Raw genomic sequence first — 15,659 nt, 5'->3', positions numbered from 1 at the left:
AGGCAGCAATGTGACCGCAACTGTACAGAAAGCTCTGCTCTTACTATTCAGCTGGAAGGGGATTCATCCCTCACTTCAAGAAGAACAGGAAACAGACAGGCTTTTGTTTGGTGTCCAGCAGACTTCACCGTGCTGCCGTGCAGGGCAAGACCAACTCCAGGCAGCGAACTCACTGTACACCTGTCACAAAGAGTCCATCAGAACTGTTCTCCTTTGTACGCCAGTCTCAGAAGTTCACTGCCACCCGTACAGCAGGGCTGCTCCCTGTTCTCAAAGCAGCAGCAGTTGCTGTGTAACCCAGACTCAAATATTCCTCCCACCCACATTTGCCTGATCGATGGATGATATTCCTTCATGCCCCTCTGCAAATCCAGCCTAAATCTATAAAAACAGAGATCCTACTGATCCCTGCTTGTGTACCTGCAGAGCCATTCATCAGAACTCTCAATATTATTTCCCAGATTACACTTTCACATGATCTATTGAGAAATTTTGCACCATCAGTTCTGAACCACATTCACTCACTAGATCTGTTGATCACCAAAGTCAGGGTGTTCCCTGCTCATGAGACTCACAGCAACCATCTGCTGCTTGCAGCTGCAAACTTAGCTCCAGAAAAAAAGATATTTTCATTGACTCTCTGCAAAATCCCAAACTGGGACATCCAGAGGTCCATTCGGGTGGCTCATCCACATACCCACTCTGCTCTGCCTTTTTAATTTCATCTACACATGATGGACAAATTTCTCCTGCAAGGGAAGTGTGCAGCCCTGCCTAAGCAGCAACACATTGCTTGCTTTGCTCTTCTGGTCCCACTGCTTCCTGCTTTCGCACCCACTCTGTTAAACTGTTGACACATCTCATAACCATGACCGTTATGACCAACACATTTGATCAGTATGTTTCAAACCTGAGTGCTGCGTTTGCCCATTTAATGAGCAATATTTCAGACATTTTCCAAACTTCCTGTCACCAGCATTAGCTAACACGAGAGCGATCCAGACAGGCTCTTTTGTTCAGAGCAGCTGTGCTGTAAAACAGGCTGAGTATCTTTGTGGCTACAAACTGCTCTCCAAGGTCTCCCCATCTCCAATCTGCCATATGTTGCCCTTATAGTTTGTACAAACTCTTTCATTTCCTCTCTACCCTGTTGCATTTCATCAGGTTAATCTAAGAGTGCGCACCAGCATCCAAACGCCGTCCGCTTGTAGCACTGTGTGCCCCACTCTGTTTTGCAGAGGGCAAACAGCCTTGAGCTGCAGTTCCTTACATGATCTCACTAAGTTCTCTGGTTTTCAAGTTTCTCAGCTTTGCGGCTGTCCTGCTTCCAAGGAAACTGCTGAAGGGCCACATCCAATGCAGCCCGTGGTAAAGGCAATGCTTGGCAGCTGTGCTGCAGTGGGGCTACCCATCCATAGTCAAAATCCAGAAGTCAAAGAGATTTAGATCTGGTTTGTGTCCGATGCTTGCCAGGGAGAGCCTGCAGGGCCTTGCTAAGTGACAAGCAGCAATGGTAAGAGTGAAGAAATGCTTGCAGTCTCTTGAGCAATAAACAAGAGGAGCCTCTTCAGTTCTGTTTCAGCTCTGGAGGCCAAAGAGACACGAACACATGTGAGGCTTAGTGTCAGAAGGACGCTGATGTACCTATAGCCCAGTCTAACAGGCAGCCCCACTGCCTGCGGGTCTGCCACCCAGAAACCCTGTGCCAGTGGCTGCTGGGAGCTCCGTGTGGGCAAGGCCAGCAGATGGGCAGCATCCCCAAACCCACACCCTCCTGCCTGGATGGGGCCCCAGGACTGCCATGCCCCCGGCTGCGGACAAACTGGCTGCACTCCACGCTCGTATTCGGGAAATGGCGTCCCTGCTCCAAAAGCCACAGCGAGCCTGAAGTCAGCACGGCTCGGTCGGAACGCCACTGCTCCCGGGGCCAGGGGGACTGCCCGCCCTCCTGCACGACAGCTCATCTCCCGTCACTCCGAACAATCTGAGCAAGATACAAGCATCAGCAGCACTAAATCCTGCTCTCCTCTGGGTAAAAGCCAAGGCTGTGAGTGTAAAGCACAGGATGTGATTTCCTGCCCCTCCTGCAAAAGGAAGCTACAGTCCAAGAAGCAGAGAAAGAACTATTAATCCTGGAACAACCATTTGAATGTTGGTGATCACATGATACAGTGCAGAAGCACCAATTCCATTCAAACAGAACGTGTAATATGCTAAACATGCTGGACTCATGACACAGAGAAGGACATACCAGATCAGGGTGCTAAGAAGAGGAATTACTATTCACAGACCCTCAGGGAAGCACGCCTCTGTGACCACTGCTCTTTGGTCAGATCTCTTACATGAAGAAAGAACTAGAAAATCATTAAAGATGGCAGATGCTCTACAGGATCTCCTACAGTTCTACTTTGCACTGCCTACATGAGCCGAGAGCAGCAAGGTGCTGGGCTTCTTGGGAAAGGAACCACTTATGGACTGAAAGGAAAACTAATGCACAGCCCCAGCAGGTTTACTTTTACACAGGTTTTAAGAAGATGGAGAAATAAGCAGCACTATTGAGTTAGCGCAGAGATGGGCTGTGCAGTTCCAGTAGCTATTGCCTGCTTAAGCACCATGAAATGGGATGAATAGGACCCTAACACGGCTGACTCACCCTCATTACCCAACAGCCTAAAATGGGCGGGGGGGGTCTTCAAAGAAGATCAGAAAACACACTTTCAGGTGTGAGTCTGTATGGATTGCACAGCCCAAGCTTCGAGGGCCCACTGCTTTCCATGGGCTGCATCTGTATGACTGTAAGAACCCTCCCGTGCGCACAGCTCAACAACCACTTTGTTTTCAGAGCGTCTGCAACCATTTGCAGAAGACTGACAGACATGTGTGCGCAGACGCACGCCGTGCTGCCATGGGGACTTGCCTTCTGTTCTTTCTCACTACAGTGTTCCTCAGTCTAAAAGAAAAGTACGTTACGCTGCACCCTTGGTGCAAGAAAACACAACACAAAAGTGTTTATTTGCCTATGAACATCATAATCTTCATAGATCGATATTAAAACCCTTCACACTTCTTTTCACTGCCTTGTTCAATTGAACTTAGAAATTCCAGCGTATCTTGAGAGAGTGCTGAACAGCTGCAAACTAGCCAAGGGATCACATTCCCACAGATGGTATTAGAGTCCAAAGCCCTTCATGTTTGACTGTGGGATACATACAGGTCAATCGAGAAGTTACACTGTCTGGGAACAAAGTTTCACAATCCTCGCAGACAGCACGATTTCTTTTTACAGTTCTTTGATTTAATGCTGTTCTTTCGCAAACTGCTATTTTACAGTGGGGGTTTTCTGCAGAGGTAATGCAGGGCCAATTAACTTCCACCAGAGGCCATCTTCTATGTAAATTCTGTTACATCCAAACTCTGCAGCGTCTCCGCTGACGGCCTGACTAAACGTAAGGGTTGAAGCAGCGTTTCCAGCACTGAGCTGAGAGGTGTCCGAGAAACGCGCTGCGCTGCGCAGCGGTGCGGGGAGGTGACTGGGAGCCGGGACTCCCAAACTCCAGATCTGCTCAGTGTTATTAATTACGCTTTGCCAAATTTCTTACCCTCATTTACAATCCGTCAGAGGCACGCGGTGAAGGGGAAGGAAGAGTGTCTAACCAAGCAATAGGCTCTCTCCCTGCCCTGCCATCGCTCACAGCACAGCACTGGTGCCTGCAGACGGCCTGAGAGCAGCCCATACACGTACCTGGAGTTTGCTCAGGAAAAGGCAAACAGCTGATGATGAACACAGCAACTTGCCCTTGCTCGTCATTAGCAGCACCACAGAGGACGCTATTAAGTTCAGAAAGACTCAAAAGCACAAAACCACAGCATCTGACCAGAAACTGCTTCCATGCGCTTTCTGCCATGTTCAATAACTCGAGTTTCAGAATATGTATTTGGGAGGTAGGGACCCTCAGCAAAGTCAGAAAAAAAGACAAAACTTTGGAGAAATAGATGCTTTCATGATGACTATTTCAGAAATGAGGAGAGCAAAAAGATGCTGGTGCCTCGCGCAGTGCAGCTCAGTCACACTCAGGGGCAGCAGCAGCTTGTTCCCAGCCACTGCCTGGAGAGGTGAACCCTAGAATCCTTTTTCTTTATTTTTAACCAAAGCTCAAGAGCTGCTTGGCAGATACAAGCTCTGGATTGCTAGGCAAGCACAAGGTTTTGTTGTCTCTTGTAGCTGAGAGGCTAGCCTGACTCCCACAAGAGCTTTGTTTTCTGACCTTGAGTATTCAGCAAACACTGTAAAGGGCACAATGGTCAATGGGGCAGCCCATTTGCAACAGACAGGGCAAGAGGCAATTATGCTTTGGAGACAAAATGATTGTATGCACGTATATATGAGAATAAGCAAGAGAGATCAGGGGAAAAAGAAACGGTAGGAACAAAACAGGCTGCTTCTTAAATGCCATGCCCATCCTCAAAGTGCCCAAAGCAGTCGTGGCCTCCTAGGAAAGCATCACCTGCAAAACCAAAGGCAAGCAGTAAGCACAGGCACAGGATGAGATCTGCTGTTGACTGAGCCCTGCAGCCTTCCTTCCTCAACACCCACACTGCACTCAGCTCAGGCTGGTCTGGCCGGAACATCTACCATCAGGAGTTGGTCTGAGTGGATCTGTGCTCAGGGCTGTGCTGCGGTGCAGAAAGACAAGAATTACCCAGTGCAACCTGGGCATAATGCATCTGCTCTGCCTGTTCTGCTGCAATTTCAGAGTTTTCCAGCGGTATTCACAATGTCTTTCTTCTCGTGAGCTTCCAGAATTAATCACCAGTGTATGAATTTGGCTTCCCATCCCTTTTCCCAGCTGACAGGAATTGATGGCACCAACTGCCATCGCCACAAAAGATAAGTGATTCCTTCACTAGCATGGCAGACATATGCCAGCCAGGAAGAGAAGATCTGATCATCAGACTTGCTTGTTTTGGCTTTTCAATGCACAAAAGGCTGTTTTTCTCAGAATTAGGGTGGCTGCGACAATCTGTTTTTAGACAGAGTTAGAATCAGAAGATAAAAGAGGCAGAAATCTTCTCATCTGCATATTTATCATCAAAATGCAGCAACTGCATAATTTAAGCTTAGTGTTAAAAGTATTGTATGTATATTTTAAGGTTTTCCTACTCAGGTGCAAAGGAGACATGCTTTCACTAAGGAGGTTAATTATTTCTTAATGGTGTGAAAACAACAGGAAAAAAAAAAAAGGAATCAAAAGGAATTTTCTTACCCTCCCCCCTCCCCTGAGGCGCAGCACAGAGACATCTCCGTCCATCCCTCCCAGACACTCACAGGGATGGGACTCACAACAATAGAGCTGGGGCAGGCTGGCAGCCAGGTCCCATGGAGTCCACTGAAGGTCAGGATGTCTGCAGAAGGCTGTGAGTTGCAGGAGAGTGGAAGAGAGGAGCAGCCTCATTACAGCACTCACCTGAGGCAGGCAGCTCTCACACGCAGGGGATGGGCACAGCACTCAGCCACCCGCTGGGTGCTGCAGAGCACAGCAGGCTCCTGGCCCCAGGGTGCACGCAGCCAGGTGAGCATCACACCCAGCCTCTGCCTCCCATGTGGGTGAGGAGAGGGGGGATAGAAGGACTGGGCACAGTCTGTCTCCACCATTGGTACAATGGAGGTTTGCCCATTCTACCTCTCCAACTCTGATATGCATATGGTGCCCCTGCAGTCCACTGAGATGCACTAACTAGTTGTGCATGGAATCCATCTTCTTAGCGAGAGGACACATCCAGGCTTATTGCTGTCTAACTGGCTGCATCCTTAATGAAGCTGTTATTACACAACCTCCAGAGCTGACCAGGCAGACATGTGATGTTCCAGACCAGGCTTTGCTTTCACACTTTTCCTCTTCTCCACCTTTGCCCAGCCACATCCCTGCACCCAGGAGGTCCCACACCCACAGCTGGCTGCTGTCCCCTCACTGATGCAGCTCCTGTGCTCCCTGCTGGCTGCTGCCGTGCCCTCACATGGCCACACTATCGCCGTGCCACAGCAGCCCCATCCCTGGGATCTACAGTGCCCACAGCCAGCTGATGTGCACATGTGGCTCCTGTTTAAAGAGACAAGTTAGAAGGGCAGTGCCTGACAATGCGCTGCAGCCTGAAGACAGCCAATCAAACCAATAAATCCCCACTCGCTCCCCAGCAGCTGTAGCCCAATTAAACTCAACAGTTCACAGGTGTTCATGTAATGACTTTAACACAAAACGCACCGTTCCCTTTAGGGGCCTTTAAAAAAATTTAGAGCTCTTTAAATTTTATATACCAACAACATCAAACCAAAGTAGGAAATAATAAAGAAAGAAAGGAGATAGAGCAAAGAAAATACACAGTGTCAGCATCAACAACAGCCTAATTAAACAACGGCCACCAGGAAAATGCACGTCCTGCTCAGCCAGGCACAGCCATTCTTGAGTTGTGTGTGCTGATGCAGAAGCAGCTTTCTGCTCAACCTTTCAGCACTGCCGCTGCAGCCACACTTCCACCCACGAAGCCCTCCGCTTCCATCCTCAGAGCAGAGCTGCAGCCGAGCGCACTGCAGCACAGTGAGGGCCCCACCTGCCTCCCCTCCTGCCCGGAGGTCGGGGCTGGCCGGGCTGTGGTGTGCTGGGGCAGAGCCATCCACCCCAGGGAGGGACGATGACCCACAGCTGGCTGTGGCCCTGCAGCTCACGTCAGTGGATTCAGGGAGCCCTGGCAGAGCTGACACCTTCGCCTTTCTGCCTGTCGGCACCATCTGTTCGTGCTGTGCCAGCAGCAGGCTCCTGCTTGGTGCCTCCTTGTTCTTGGGTTGTTCCACCTCGCTGGCAGTTATGGCCACAACATCATTTCTTTCTTCTGTAATTCTCCCACGGATTGCAGGTGTTCCCTCTCCTCCTAACCCACCTTCTCACCCAGTCTGTTCCCGCTGAGCTGCACATATGAGTCCCTTCCAGTGCCCGGACCGCAGCGCGGAGCTGCTGTGTCCTGAGCAGCAGAGGGGCGAGGAGGAAGGAGATGTGATTCTCTCAAACCTCAAGAAGGAAGAAAGAGGCTGAGAAGAATGGACACTTTGGGGACCCAACAGGGCCAGGATGAGGCAAATAATTCACAGTACCTCAAGTCTGGGGGAATCTCAGTCCAAAGTTTCCTTACTGCTGCCATTGGCTTACTCACATTTGTGACTCCTAGCTTTCCTATGGCGAGACACTGAAAGCAGATCTGATGCCTCTGTTCTGAAGCAATCCCAGCTTCAGCTTTTCATTCTCACAAAGACATGCGAAGCATTCTTAGAAAGGAACATTTTTGTCCAGAAGAGTTTTTGAGGGGCAATGAAAAAGGTATCAGCTCCGTTCTGATCAGGATGTTCTGAAAAGGGAAATCAGTTTCTCTCCACGTCACCAAAACAAGAGAACTTAAGAAGCTGAAATATTTTCAGACTTCAGAAAGGAAGGTCCAGTGCCAAAACAGAGGGCTTTTACAGGACTCCAGAAGAGGATAAAACTGCATCTCGGTAGGTCAGTGAAGCCAGGAATGCGTACAGGACCAAACCAGGCAGGTCCAGATCATGAAGTCCATTTTTCATCACAGACAGCAGCAGTAAAATCCCTGCCCCCAGCCTGCTTTGCCCAGAATGTGAAACCTGAATCTCTTTCTAAAAGCAAAAAGATGCAGGGTTCCAGCCTGCATCCATCCTTGGCCTCCTCTGCTTCCAGGGGTTATGAGAGCACTGCCAGAGTCCTGCTGGCGCTGCAAAACGCATCCTTAATCTTAGAGCAACATGGGGGTATTTGCAGCTGCATATCTTATTCATGCACCTACAGCATCTAGCACTCTGGGCCCCAACCTGGAAGATTCCTTTAGGAATTACTGTAATATAAATAGTAAATAAATAGGAATAATTATCTGAGGATGATAACCAGTGATTTAGATATGAAACAGCCCCGGGATGCAAGTGATAATCTCCTGAGATACTCAGCCATCCTTTCAAGATGCGCAAAGACACACAAGTAGGCTAATTACAAAGGAAAATGTCTCTTGTATATAAATCTCATCTAAATTCAGAAGCGATGCAAAAACAAATCCAGAAGACACTCAGGAAAAGTTCAGTAATGTAGCTGGGAAAGGTTAATTTTTAGAGATTATTTTAAGATAACCCAGAAACTCCTTAAATACAAAAATAGTTAAACCTGAAATAGCAACTGTGAGTGTCACACCAGAAAGGCACTCTAAAATGAATAGAACTATTGAACTGCGGAAGCATCATGGCAAAAAACACAACAATTTCATTTTCTTAGTTTAGTTTCAATTTATAATTCACACAAGTAGCTTAAACACGTTGATTTGAGATCAAAACAGAACTGCAGGTTACATAGCATCTGTTCTATAGGAGGGTGCTGTGTGCACTGAGATAATTTTAGATGAACGTGTTATAAACAAGATCTGTGGAACACTGCAGAGTAGCAAGTTCTGAGGGAGAGAAACATACAGTTTAAACACATAAATTGTTTAGAATGTTTAGTATGTGGTTGTAAAGCAGTCAACCAAGGAATCTGTTTCCCAGAGTCGGACAGCTCACGCAGACGAAGCGGTTGCTCCCTCTGTACCCAATGTAAGACGTTCCCACCTGGAGGAGCGCATCCTTACGCAGTGATCACAGTCCTTACTCGGCCATCACAAAGCTGCAGCTTTTTCCCACCTCCTTTGCTCTTTTCCAACCCCTGCACAAGCTGTGCTGCAGTGGCACTCTGGCAGCCACGACGCAGCCTGGCCGGAGGAGCCCGGCTGATGGCCACACAACGCCTCTCCTGAGGCCATACTGGTTGGCACAGATAAACAGCTGTAGGTAAATAAAAAAAATAGCTTTATCCCTTTCTGAGGAGGATGGTTTCGGAGATACCCAGGAACCAAACTACACCACCAAGACTCCTTTTAGATTACTGCAGAGTTCATCTACCCACATGTTCAGAGACACAGGGCTGCCAGCTTCTGCTTGTTTCCTAGCCCGATGGCAGCAACCAGCATCCCACAAAGAATCAGAATGCAAAGGGAAGCAGCTGGCATAGCTCCCCCTGCACCATGCAGACCTCCAGACCGACCTCCCGGCCCCGAGGGCTGCAGGCAGGCAGGGCAGGGCAGGGCAGAGGAGGGGGACATCTCTGTGGCCTTCTGCCCCACCATCAGCCGCTGCCACGCAGCATCTCCGCACACACCGAGCCGTGCACTGTCACTCACACGGTTTATATTTAAATAAGCCCTTCTGTTGAACTCAAATTAAATATAACTCGGCTGAATGTGATACCATGAGAGAGCCAAGGCTGGAGGCAGGAGGGAGAACGGATGGGAGATCACAACTGAATAAATACACAACAAGCTATGAAGTTAACACCAGCCTGCACGCCACGCTGTGGTGCTGGCCAAGCTCACTCCCCTTCCACTGCGCTGCAGCACTCATGGCAGTGGTCACCCTCACACGTCCCTCCACTTCGCTCCCCGCTAGACAGATACACACAAGTCTTCAAATGTCACAGATGGAAGGAAAATTCAGACTCTGGTCCGTCAGCATGCACAGCAGCACCTGATGGATAGGAAGTCAGTGCCCCCAGAGGCTGCTACCCCAGGACTGCCTCTGCAGCCCGGCGGCACCGCCAGCACCCAGCTGACAGCGGGCACCACGGAGCCACAACAAAGCCAGCAGCGGCTCCTGCTGCAGTGCAGGCCCAGACTCCTCCTGGCAACCTCTTGATGGGGATCTGCTCCCACCACATTCAAGCACTGCTCAAACCCACTGGGGAGAGCAGCTGGGGTGACTGGGTGGGACAGCAGACAGTACCGACTGCATGCATATTAGCAAGGAGGGAATTAAAAGCCCAGGCATTAAAAACAGGCATTGGATGATGGGAAAGCATGACCATGGCAGTAGGGTATGCAAGTTGTACCATCACGGTGAGAGTTCATAAGAAGTAATACAATAAAGTCAAACAGATCTCCAGGCCTGTGGCACTCAGGTGTTCAAATCCCCGAGCTGTACACTTAGTTCCCTGAAACATTCCATTAGGCTTCAGGATGAACCAACTCTTGTAAGCATCCTCATCAGCCATCACTCTACACACTGGACTGAACCATCCACGTATATTTAAGAAACCTGTCCCATGTCCAGCTACAAACAGGTCCAGGGCAAGGAGGAGCAGAGAGAAAAGCAGGCTCAGAAGACTCATTGGGCTCACAAGAGTTAAAGATGCTGTGAGCCCCAGTGCCAACAGTCTGTCTCCAGCACCGATAAAAGTGTGTGTTGAAACACATGCTAGGCAAGCCCTGCTTTGTCCTGCTGCAATCTCTTCAATTATTTTTTGTGTTGTGTATTTTACAAAGGATAAATCAGGGAACATTTCTTGAAATGTTTTCTCATTCTAAAACTTATCAAAATATTGCTGACACTGATCCATGGCTGGGAATGTCATTCCTGAATAAACATGATGTCATTCTCATTCCATTCATACTTCTCCTGGACAGCTGCTGTCAGCCTCAGTGAAGAAAAATGCCACCTCACTGGTGACAGCTGCCACTTGAGGTACTTTGTATATCAGCCTCCATAGGAAAAAAAAAAAAAAGAGCCAGTCATGCAGATGCTATTTAAAGTATGTTGCATCTTGATGAGAAATGCAAAAGTTAATACAGGGCAGGTTGGTCTGTGTCAAAAGCCTGGACAGTAAAGAGTAAGGAACATTTCTGGTCTCACCTTCCTAAGAAGCAAGGCTCAGATGAGGCACACACTCCTGCACTGTAGCTGCTATAAAGACAAAAGAAGCACTGGCAAAGATGTACTTTACTTTTTCTCATTTACGTCTAGTCCTGGAAAGTCTTCTGGAGCTCATGACTTACAGTGGTACAAAGAAGTGCATGAGCAGATGTAGTGCTGATGCTCACTGCGACACTGCCCTCATTGAGTCCCAGAGAACAGCCCAGAGGTGACACCTGCAGTTTGATGGTCACCTGCGAGAGTGCTGAGGGTGCCCCCGATCCCACCAACAGCAGTGAGCAGACCCTCACACCCGACTGCCTTTACGGGAGACTGTCAAGGGCTTCAGCCAGATGCCAAAGGGTCTACAAAGGACCATGAGTACAGATTGGCCTCTTTTCATACAGATTGCATCGCAACAAAACTAGAGAAACAATCAACAGATAGTTCCCCTTCTTTCATCACATATTAACATAACACAGTACCTGAAAGGCAGGGATTTCCCAGCCACGTTCAAAAGCAGTTCACCTCAGTCCTTACATAACTGCTTCCTCCCTTGCACATTTTGCAGCTCCCTCCCACAGGAGTCATTCTTTGTCAGGGTGCTCCAGACCACTTCCCATTGCAGTAGGTGCCATAGAAAAGTCACAGCTGAGAAGTGGTTTGCATCCCACTGGGCAGACAAGGGATCCTCATCTCCACCCTCTCACACAAGGACAGAGGAAGCACACTTGATAGAAATGTGTCTACAGTTTCTCACAGCATGTGGAGCCAGTCAACAGTATTTAGAAATTATGTGACATTTTCCAGCTTGCACAGGAGGTGCTAAGGAGGTAAACGGCAAGCACCGCCACTGGGAACACAGCTGGGCAAATCTGAGAAGCTGGAAGCAAACAATTCCCACCTCAAAGTTCGTTCAGCAGCACCCATCCAAGACATAACCTGCTAGGCAGGCTTTTGTGGTCAATGCTTATCATAACCCATTCACTAGAATTCCACTGGGAAGCTTTTCAGATGCCTCTTGAGCAAAGCAAAGCTTTGTGAATCACTGGTACTAAGCGGGATCTTTCAATCTGCCATGGCACCACTGGCAGAGCGCGCTCTAAATGCACCCACAGTGCACCCAGGACAGCAGGCACCCCACGGAGTAACACCAGTACTCACCACACACAGACTCCCAAGGAACAAAGAGATCAGCAGCCTTCCCCTGCTGGCAGTGGTGTCACACCATGCACACCGTGTCCCAGCAGCGCTGCCCTGCCCCCAGTAGAACAGCAACAAGTCCATGCTAGGCACAAGATCCACCACAAATGTTCATTAATACGTTTCCTTGCTAGTACCAGGCCATCACTTTAGCATTTATTACGCCTCCCGTCCCATATATGCTCCCAGGTGCTCTTCCAAGCAACGAGTGCAGACTGCCACACAGAGAAGAATGACAATGACATGGCCTCTGGCTCTCCTCTCAAACAGCAGCTTTGCTGTCATCCCCTGGAAGAGCTCCCGTTTCTTTACGGCTCTGGAAACACGGCTCAAGCAAGGTTGCCAACACACGTTCCTCCGTGTCAGACATGACGCTGATTCTGGAGCCTGCGAGCGGCCTGTCAGCTATCATTCTGCCAGCAGTACCCGGCCCTGGCTCTGTTTGCAAATTCAGTCTGCGTTAGGTTGAATAAGAGGAGCTGTCAGGTATCCGGAAAAACAATAGCAGCTCTTGCTTTAATTTGCATGGCCGGCATTGAAATCCTTTGTCACTAACCGAAGTGGGCAGTGGATAAAAACTAAGAGAACAATAATGATGCCACTGACATAAATGTGTGAAGAGTGCACCTCTGCACATAACCTCACACCCACCACTATTCTGGTGCAGATTTGTTGTGTCGAAGAGTCGGAAAATAAGTGGATACCCAACACTGCAGCGCTCTGCTGAGAGCGGAGTTCGTCAAACTGCCTCCTGCGGGCTGCCCGCACTGAGGGGAGCAGCAGCGCTGCGCCTCCGCCCCTCACACGGCACACACCGGCGCTGCCGCCCCGCGCTCCCACTGCAGGCGCGTCAGCGTGAAGGAGCGAGGCGTTGTCTGCCCGGGCACTTCGACACACAGACCCTCTGTTTCCCCACCTCTCCCACCTGCTCGGCCGCGCGGGACTCCACCGCTCCCTGCAGGGCGGCACCGGGCCGCCATACCATGGGGCATCGGGGGGGGGGAGGGGAGGAGGCGGCCCCACCTCTACACGTTACAGAGCCAACCTGCAGAGCAGCTACCTGTGCAGGTTTTCACAGCGCTCTTTCGACACGATTTTCACAGAACATCAACGCCGCACCATCAGAAATAAAGCCAAGCTCACCTCCGCCTCACGGCCTCCTCTCGGCGCAGCTTTGTCTCACGGGCAGCCCCGGACCTCCACGGCGCTCACACGACGCGCTCCGCGGCCGCGTCGGGCTCAGGACAGGAGAAAGAGGCCGCGCCGCGTGGCGCGCATCAGCTGCAGGGCACGCGCGCATCAGCTGCAGGGCACGCGCGCATCAGCTGCAGGGCACGCGCGCATCAGCTGCAGGGCACGCGCGCATCAGCTGCAGGGCACGCGCGCATCAGCTGCAGGGCACGCGCGCATCAGCTGCAGGGCACGCGCGCATCAGCTGCAGGGCACGCGGCGCGAACGCCCCGAGGACAGCCGCTCCGCGCGCTTCGGGCTCAGCGCCGTGTCCCGGCGGGGCACACAGCGGCGGCTCCGCCCCAGAGGGAGGCCGGGAGGGGACGTCCACGTGGGGCGACATTGGCAGCCCGGGCCCGGCTCCTCAGCCGCTGTGCTCGAGCAAGTCCTAGGGTTTCCTTCGTCTTTGAGGATAAAACGCTCCCTCCGTGGAAGCCGACGCCCGCGGACAGCGCGGTGCACCCGAGGAGAGCCCTGCAGCCCCGCGGCTCTGCGAAGCGCGGCGCTCAGCACGTGGCTGCCCGAGGAGCAGTCGGCGCTCCCTCGGGGCGGTTTCTGCAGCCCGCACGGCCCGGCACTGCGCTGCCGCGGGGAACCGTCGCCCTCGGCGCTGGAGGGGCCGTTCGTTAACTCCGAAAGGAGTTAACTACAGAGCCGCAAAGCCCCTCCTTGTGAGCACAAAAGCGAGCCCGAGCGTTCCCACTGCTGACGGCGAGTGCGTTGAGGGCTCTTTGCCGTCGGTGCTGTGGGCTCACACTGCTGCCGGACTGCACGCACGGCCCCGCGACCCGCAGTGTCGGCTGCGGCCTCCCCCGCCAGCTCCGTTCATTCCTGGCGCTTCCGAGCACCACCGGAGCGCTCTGCGCGTCCCCGGGACTGCAGGGCTGTAAGTGCCGCATCCGGGAGGTTCTCGACGTTGCACCACGGGAATGCGGCCCTGTGATGCTCCGGGCATCAGCCGGACTGAAAGTTGCAAGCGCGTGACGGCCATCAGCTCCGCCACGGCCTGCGTGGGACGGCACACATCAAACACGGTGTGTCACAAACAGGAAAACCCACGGCAGCTTTCTCACATACGTTCCGGCTCCGGAACTCTCCCTTTGCAAACAATTACGTGGTGGTTTGTTGCAGTAAGTGATCTCCTCGCACCGTTTGGTTAGCTGAAGCGTGGGCACCAGCACGTGCTCGCGTCTGACGCCGATTCTCCCCCGAAGTCCCCCATAACGGCACTCCGAGCGGCCGCACGCGATGCCCTCAGCTCTGCGGCGCTGCGCTGCGCCCGGTCTGACTGCGCCGGACACGGCCGGGCAAACACAGCCTGTCGTGGGCGGCGCCAGGAGACCATAATGAGCGCTAATGGGAGCGCTAATAGGAAGCGGAGAGTGTTATCTGTGCGGGGGAACGACTGCTTCAAACGAGGACAAAATCGGAAAGCAGAAAATTAGAGCTTCAACCATAAAGTTCAAAGAATGCGGAGAAAAAGCATGAAAAATAATTTTGACACTTTGAAGTAGAACTCAATTGTTGCATTAAACTGTATTTTGAATAAAAAATAACAATAACAGCATTCCAAATATCTATTTTATAAGCTTTACTAATGTGTATTTTTTTAATACATGTCAGAAATTCTTACTTGAGGCGAATGCAATATTTATAGAAAGCAAGAGACTTCAAAACAGCTCCAGAGACTTTAAGCTCTCGATTTATTCACAGATTTAGAATAACTCAGGAATACAAAATGACAAAATGTACATTTTTTATATTGTTTACTAATGTATTGTCTCTTGTCCCTGATCCGTCATTTCCCTGACTGGAGGAAATATATTCGGCTGCTTCGCTCCTTTAATGCTATGTTGTTCTGGAGGAAAAAATTCCCATTTGGTGAAAATCTGTTACAGTTCTGTCGTGCAGAATATCACTCCCGGAGAATTATGTGAAGATCATTAATAAATACATTTTTACAATGACAGTCATTTCTTCTTTGGTCGTAATTTGTATCTATTATTTGCCTCAACCTCTCCGGTTCCTGGAGAACCTGGTGGTGAGAGTGGAGGGGAGGAGAGGCAGTGAGGCTTCGGGCCGAAATCCAAATGGAGGTTTGCCGTGTGGATTTAGCCAGTGGCTATCAAAGAGCTGGAAATCAGTTAGCCCTGAGCTCACCGTGTCACCGGGTATGGAAAGATGCTCCCACCTGCTGGGAAAGGCCACCTCCACAGAGCACTGCTGCGCTCAGAGGAGCACACAGTGCCTCTCCCGGCTGCGGCCCTGCGCTGCTGCACAGCCAGGCGTGGTGCGGAACCACAGCATCCCTGGGGCTCTCCGTCCTGAGATAAGGCTCCTTCCTCAGGCAGGGCCTGCACACCACACCCGGCCCCAAACTGATCAGAGATCCTGGTGAGAGATGCCCTAAATAGTCAACAAACAGGGAATGCCTGAGAATATAGGAAAGCAGTCAGGATAT

The 15,659-nt window shown here is 50.9% G+C and overlaps 1 protein-coding gene across 1 annotated transcript in view; it reads right to left on the bottom strand.

Moving 5' to 3' along the window:
* NEK6 (NIMA related kinase 6) overlaps positions 1 to 13,288 on the bottom strand; it is a 111,372-nt gene extending 98,084 nt beyond the window's left edge. Inside the window, exon 1 of the mRNA XM_046901722.1 lies at positions 13,112 to 13,288. The gene's annotated coding sequence lies outside the window, so the exon portion shown is untranslated. The remainder of the gene's footprint in view (positions 1 to 13,111) is intronic.
* Positions 13,289 to 15,659: the final 2,371 nt, after the last annotated feature.

The sequence above is a fragment of the Gallus gallus genome, chromosome 17 (assembly GCF_016699485.2).
Source record: "Gallus gallus isolate bGalGal1 chromosome 17, bGalGal1.mat.broiler.GRCg7b, whole genome shotgun sequence".
NCBI lineage: Eukaryota > Metazoa > Chordata > Aves > Galliformes > Phasianidae > Gallus > Gallus gallus.
The sequence above is the reverse complement of the archived record's forward strand: the minus strand, read 5'-3'. Positions and strand labels throughout refer to the sequence as shown.